This window comes from Rhinichthys klamathensis, unplaced genomic scaffold, assembly GCF_029890125.1.
Source record: "Rhinichthys klamathensis goyatoka isolate OS25496 unplaced genomic scaffold, OSU_Roscu_1.1 h1tg000341l_1, whole genome shotgun sequence".
Taxonomy (NCBI): Eukaryota; Metazoa; Chordata; class Actinopteri; order Cypriniformes; family Leuciscidae; genus Rhinichthys; species Rhinichthys klamathensis.
The window spans coordinates 1,862,356-1,870,000 of NW_026606855.1; the positions used below are offsets into that span (position 1 = coordinate 1,862,356).

The 7,645-nt window shown below is 37.9% G+C and overlaps 1 protein-coding gene across 5 annotated transcripts in view; it reads right to left on the reverse strand.

The window, feature by feature from the left end:
* The window catches only part of LOC130106435 (neogenin), a 138,267-nt gene that overhangs the window by 37,555 nt on the left and 93,067 nt on the right, over positions 1-7,645 (reverse strand). The window lies entirely within an intron of this gene.

Consider the following 7,645-nt stretch of genomic DNA (forward strand, 5'->3'; position numbering starts at 1 on the left):
CGCATGCGTACCAGTTATGTGCACCCCTGTTTATAACTCAAGACTTGAGGGTGGAGTAAGAAACCTTCAGGAAATCAGTTGTTGTCTTTTACCAAGGGACATAAAAACAACTTGCTGAGTCTCTGGGCGTCTTTTATTGTTCTTTAACCTCGTCAACCAAATCAGTGGTTCTTCAAGCACTTTATACCTCTATAAAACTCTTGATGACTATGTAAAACAGTCTGTGAACAACTTGGGTGTTATTTATTGATTCTGCTCTTAAATTTGATAAACAGATAAATGCTGTAGTTAACATTTGCAGAGTTTGAGAGAGCGATCTTTTCGTTCGTTTCATCTAGACTTGACAATTGTAATTCACTTTATATCGGACTGAGTCAATCCAATATTAGTTGTCTTCAGATGGTGAATTGCGCAGGCAGACTTTTGATATTATAATCTCATATTTCCCCAATACTGCATTCGTTGCACTGGCTGCCAGTTTGTTACAGAATTGATTTTAAAATTCAGCTTTTAGTTTTTAAATCCATGAACGGATTACCTCCAAAATATCTCTCTGATCTTTTGAAATTAAATAACTCAAGATCATTGAGGTCATCTCAACAAAGACTGCGGATGTTTCCGAGATCTAGACTTAAAGGGATAGTTCACTTTGAAATAAATTTTTGGTATGTTTTAGCTTACCTCAAGGGCATCCAAGATGTAGGTGTCTTTTTGTCCGCAGTAGTTTACATTTTGATATTTTTAGCTCAAACCGTTCTTGTCTGTCAGTCATATAATGCAGGTCTATGGTCACCACCTCAAAGAGCATGCACAGAGAAGTCCAAATTAAACATGATTTAATGACTCGTTTAATGACTCGTTAAGTACACATTGATGGCCTAAGACACGAAACCAGCGGTTTGTGTGAGAAAACGGACAGTATTTATATCGTTTTTACCTCTTGTAACTACAGCCACGTCCAAGTGATCTGAGGGCGCCGGCGCTTCGGTTTTTTTAAAAGATATTTATCCTGTTGTACAGCACAATGGCCAACTACTGTTGCTTTTATTGTGCTATATATATAAAAGTTGATTGATGACTACAAAACAGACTGGATCACACCTGACGGGTCTGTTTGCGTAACCTCGATCCCACAGGAAGATTGAGTACGGCACGCCGCTCAGGAAAAGGGAATGATTCACACCTTTACTTATATCTGTCCTGTTATTTATGGAATCATGTTTTCATTAGATGGGCGGAGGGCGAAACGCGTGTGGCTCTTCCCGTCGAGGCCCAAAAGGCCTATAAGCACACAGAGAAAGCTTCCTGAATGGAGGCGTTTAGGATCGTACAAATCGCACAGCAGGGGTAAAAAAAACAACATTTTTCATCCACTAGCTCACATTCTCTCTTCATCCACCCTACGTTTGCCGCCAGGAAAACCCGACCGCCTGACAGGAACCCCGGCCAGCTCATCAATAGCCATTCACACAAAACCCAATAACATCTGATTGCTCATCAATTGAGTTTAAAGCTCAGCAGAACCAAAGCCGCAGACCTCCAGAGGGCCGACGCTGCAGAAATCACATCCCAATCAAGAGGCTTGTCAGATGAGGGCTTCACCGCGGTAAACGTGCTCTAATCACCCACAACATGTCTTTAAACGGTACATGGTGACGAGCTTCAGGGCCTAAATATCTCTTCATTCCCATCATGTAGAACGGTGCGTAGTGTGTGTCGGGAGAAATGTGTCACGAAGTATTTTGCGGTAGTGCTTTGACTGCGGTGGACACATTCACATGGCTATTGCTGAAATAAAAATGAAAATGTTTTTTGTAGCTGCTGCATTTAAATCCTTGATGTCAGAGGTTCAAAACGGTGGCACGCAGAATAATACATGTAAATTAATAATAATAATAATACAATTTTATTACAAAAATATTCTTTAAAAAGAAAGGGTTGAAATATTTAAATTTTATAATACTTTTTTTTTTATTAATAAAATCATGTTTTTGTGATGTGTGCATCTAGAGACTGAAACTAACTCATGAACATGATAATAAAAATTATAATTGTAATAATAAAAACAAAAAGTTATTATAAAATTAATTAAATAAATGAAACAAATTAAATATAATTTCTTTAAAAAAAAATTTTTTGTAACAGTTGCATTTAGAGACTCGCTCAGGTATGTGAAATATTGCATATATCCAAAATATAAAAATATATCAGGTTCCATAATTGAATAAATAAAATGCCTTTCATTTGTAAAGTATTTCATTGACGGAATCATCCAAAAATAAGCATTACTACATGGTTTTTAATGCAAAAAATAAATAAAAAGAATGCAAAATTGGATTTTCAGCAAAAATGACTATATCTTGTGATACTGAGAGCATTTTGGTCGTGCCGCCCACCCCTACCATCACACTCAGAGTAATGCATGACATCAACATGTTTAACAGAATGTAATCCACAGTATGCCAGCAGATCTCATTACACACACACACACACACAAAAGTACAGCTGGAACGAGAGAGATCATGTACTGGCATTATGTGCTGTAATGGAGGAACGAAGATGAGGAAAAAAGGTGTTTCATCACCGATGCTCGTGAGGCCTCACACTCGCAGTGCGTGACAGATCTGTAAATATGAAATCTATGCAATAAGAGATTAAAATTCTGTCATCATTCACTCAAACATCATGAAACCTAAATTTAATTAATTGTATTAATAAAATTTACAATTAAAATTATACATTTTATAATAATAATGTTATTATTATTGGTTAACATTTATTTTTAATAATTTCTTTAAATATATTTTTAATAAATTCACCACATGGATATATCAACCATTGACCTTAAAGGAATATTTCCCAACAAATTAATTATTACATTTTTTTTACTTATTCTCATCTGCCATTAGAAAATATTTAGAAAACTTTATTCTAAATTAAAATTTAGAAAAATATATAATTTTAACAAGTGCTAAGACTAAAAAAAAAAAATATATATATATATATATAGTTTTTTGTTTGTTGTTTTAAAAAAAAGTCTTAGCACTTGTCAATGGGCTTGTTTTGGACCCCATTGACTTTCATTGTGACTTTAGCGGAAGAAAGAAAGGCGTATGGGTTTGACGGTGAGTAAATGATAACAGGATGTTCATTTGTAGGTAAACCCTCCCTTAATGTTTATTTTCTGAGAACCTCCAATGCAAATGACTTGTGAAGGATCATACACACACACCGCAGAAAATCAACACAAGGGCCTGGACTGATTTGCAAGTGTCCTGAAGTGGATTATTTCTTCAATCAAAACAAAGCTCTCGTGTAATTGGAGAGTTTGAGAGCAAATGTTCAGAGCAAAGACACACAAGCACATCAGAAACAGTGACGCGAGGCCATCCTGACGCCTGCTTTTATTACACAGTTTCTCTTAAACAGCACACAGATTAAATGGAGAGCAAATGGCGACTTTTCCTTCTCCAAGCAAAACTACAACAGAAACATAATCAATAACTGAGAGTGATGCTTCAATCACTGAAATCAGCTGCCACCAATTGTCCGCTAAACTCCACCGTGACGGATCGTCCCTGTGGACCTTTTTTATTTCATTATCAGGATTTAATTTCCTCTTTCCTTCCTCCCTGTCATGATAAAGTGGTCCTGTTTCTAATAGGTGCTGATGGGAAACAACACACCCTCTCTTAGGAAAGGTACTCCCAGCGGACTCAAGATCTGTATCTGTAACAATCTCAAAAATATTTGTAGAAGCGAAACTAGAAGTAGGCGGGGCTTTACTCTGAAGTTCGGACAAGTACTTAAGACCGTTATTTCAAGGTTTTTACTGCCTATCTTTTAAAGGAGTCATAATGTGCAATTTTCACTTTTCTATGAGAACCAATGTATGTTATGATTGACTAACGATTATACATTTGCCGGGATGCCGATATTCAAAAGTGAAGCGTTTGTTTACCCCAGGGTTCTTAAACTAGCCAACGTGCACGCGCACTCAAATACGAGATTTCAATTTCTCCCCCGACATGACGTCAAGACGGGGCCGGATATACCATATATGGACACCGCAGAGGAGGCCCGCCCTGCCCCTCTCCCCATCATATTCAGTCAAGAAAGATGCAAGAACGTAGTGCACACGTGAGTTGCTCTGTGGTTGACTGTCATAATCCACATTCTAATGTTTTTTCTTTACCCAAAACTGACCAAACTACAAGGGACAAGAGGATGAAATTTATTTTTAATGACGCTGTTCCAACAACCATCTCAACTTGCTCAACGTTAGGTGTCTGCGCTAAACATTTCACAAAAGAATCTTTTACAAATTTGGGGCAATATCAGGCGAAGTTGGCATCGAAGCTACGTTTGGAAAAAGGTGCCATTCCAACAATCAGGGACTTGCCTGAATTTGAAACGGTAAGACTGTGTTTTTATTACTATATTTTGTGTAACAAACAGCAGCTAACTACTAATGCGGTTAATGTATGTGATAAGGATAGATACATTTAAAAAACAGTCAAGAATTAATAAACAAAGAAAAACATAACGTTACATGTCTGCAGATGAAAATGATTAAATATCTAAAAAACCACAACGTCAAAAAAGGCAAAAACAACACATTATAGCAAACGTTAATCTCTATAACCACTGTAAGCTGAAAATAAAGTAGACTACATCTCCGTTAATGTAATCTACATTAAATTAAAGCTAAACTTATGTGGGAGAAAATAGCAAAAAAACGTTTTAGCTCGTTACTGATGTTAATGTATGTCTCAGTCAAAAAAATTGTCTTTACCATTCAGAGACATGTTGATGTAGACGTCCTTCAATTGACTGTTGTTCCTCTTCCGTTTCCAGCTCTGGTTCAGAGTCTGGCTCAAACATATACGGTTGAATCCCGTAGGTCGCGGCCAGGTCGGGTTCATTAACAACTTGCGCCATGATCTCTTTTTGGAATGATATGCTGAAGTTACCTGCGGTGTCAAGCCCCCTCCTTCCTACCACCAATCAACGCGCCCCTCATTTGCATTATTAAAATGACCGTCCACGACAGCCAAAACCTCGCATCAGATCTCGCGAGACAATAATGCATTCAGAAATAAGGGTCAAACGAGCTCTGTGTTTATTTTTTTCCAATTTTTCTTTTTTAGAAGGGCATGAAATGACTATAATAGAGCGTGGGTATCAAAGTTAATACTACATTATGACTCCTTTAACAAATTAAATTAAATAAAAATCACGTTTGATGCAAGCAAACAAGCAACACAATAAAAGGTCACAACATTGTAATTGACCCTTCGCAGGGAGCTTGATTGACAGGTGATCTGACCAATCACACTTCGCCATCCGACCATTTTGTCCGACAAAGCAGTCAGGAGAGTTAGTAGATTAACATGGGAGGATTTGAATTTGAAAAACGGTGTACTGATGCCTTTCTGCGGTTAAAACAACATTCCTTCTGATGTTCATTCATGTTTATTTGATGCTATACATGAACTAGAAGGAAGAGATGATCGGATCACGAGCAGCTTTAACTGATGCTCTACAGCGATCTGTCACGACACATTAAAGAGCCACAAAACGGTATTTATTGTTTAAATTTCTTTTTAAAAAATGACCAAATTTGAAAGGTGAGACTTTGTTTAATATGTTTAATATCAAAAGTAACCGAAAAGTAACCTGGTCTGTCCTGTCTGTCAGCGTGTTGTCAGTCCGCAATGTATTTTTCACTGCGTGAGAACATGGTGTGTGTGTGTGTGTGTGTGTGTGTGTGTGTGAGAGCAGCGTAGCTTGTCGGACATAGCAACAGTAACTAAGGGGGGCGGGTCTTTGCGAACGGTCAATTACCGTTCTACCGTTACTACAGTTAGGAAAACAAACAAGTCTGTCATTGGTTGTCTAAAAAAAATAGACCCGCCCCAAACTCACGCCATTTGATGATGTTTATTGTAAAATGAGTTTAATACTGTTGGGAACTAATAATTAAATCATCAACAACAACAACAGCAGCAACAACAACAAAACAATTTAATACTACACTAAAATTAAAATGAATAATTGTAACGATATTATTAAAACTGTTAAAATATTAATACAAAAATTAAGGGTTAAATGTGAATTGTAATAAGCAAAAATCATGTTTGATAAGCGTAAAAAAGCAAAATAATAAATGCTACCTGAGGATTCAAATGAATCACTTTTGTGTACGGTTGATAAAAAAAAGTAATAAAGCTGATTTAGCACAACATATTAACACGCATTTTCTGATACATGAAAAATATATATATCTTTTTAGACCAAAATCACTTCATATTAATCACGTCATAATTAAGACTTCTGAAATCTTAATTAACCACTTCCCATGAGAGCTTAAATCCACTTCCTCTACTGGAATCTGATCAGTAATTAACGGCGCTTCACTACACAGTTTTAATTGCAATTAATTTGGTGTTTCATTGGTGTCTGTTTGCAAACTAAACCTCAGTAAAGCGGGAGAAACCGGCATTATTAAACGACACACACACACACACATACTGCAGGGCTCCGTCGAGAGGAGCTGATGCAACATGAAAATGAAGAGCGTGCAGACGTATCTAATAAAGCGGCGCGGTTAATTAAACATTCAGCGGCGAGATCTCTACACCCGCGCCAGGTGCCAAACAGATCTCACACCAGCACCCAATCAATGCAGCGTCATTTACGCCTCTGCCCGACGTGTGAGAACATGTGTTCAAGCCTTCATTCACTGCGTACCAATGCAACGCCTGTGAAGCCTGCGACTGAGAGAAGCTGCTGAAAACACTCAGATAGACTCAACTATGCAGTAAAAACATGCAGAGCATCTAAGAAACATGCAAACTGTAGTAACCAAGCGGCAACCTTCCAGTCTCTCTCTTGAATCCGACACGGAAGTGACTTAAACTGCGATTCATCGACTGGCCACTAGAGACAGGCTGCAAAAGAGAGTCAATCCCATAGACTCCAATGTTAAAATGCCCAACTTTACAGCAGAAAAAAATATGTTTCCAGCCTGGTGCAAAAAGTGGTTTTGGTCTATATAGCTAATTTTGCCCTTCGTGACAACTGTGAGAAGGGTGAATTTTTTTATAACTCATCCGTTTAAATTATATTAAGCCATAAAGTTCTGCATAATTAAGGGCGTGGCCACTTGATTGACAGGTGGATTGCCGCTGATGTCCCTACTAGCCGTTTGTCTGCTGTCTGTTAGCGTCACGTCACCTCAGCTAATCCGCCTCGCTGCACATTTTTGTTTGTGACACGCGGTGACACGCTACCAAGATGGCGACGGCCGGCTCCGCCCACTTTTTGGGCTTCAAGAATGCTCTTCAGAAACCAACGGGTGATGTCACGGACACTACGTCATTTATTTTTTTTACAGTCTATGGTAGTAACGCATCCACCCACAACACCCTTCCAACGAGTTTGAACAGGCAAATGCACTTATATTTTATCCAGATCATGTAAATATGTAGATGTCATGCTGTAAACCAATCATAATCAAATGAAAGCCACAAAAGCTTTTGGACTCATCCCCAGAAAGCATCACTGACGGACTGCTACGACCCATCCTGTGATGATAATTTTTGTGTTTAATTCCTGTCAAAAGATCAATCGGTGACTCTTG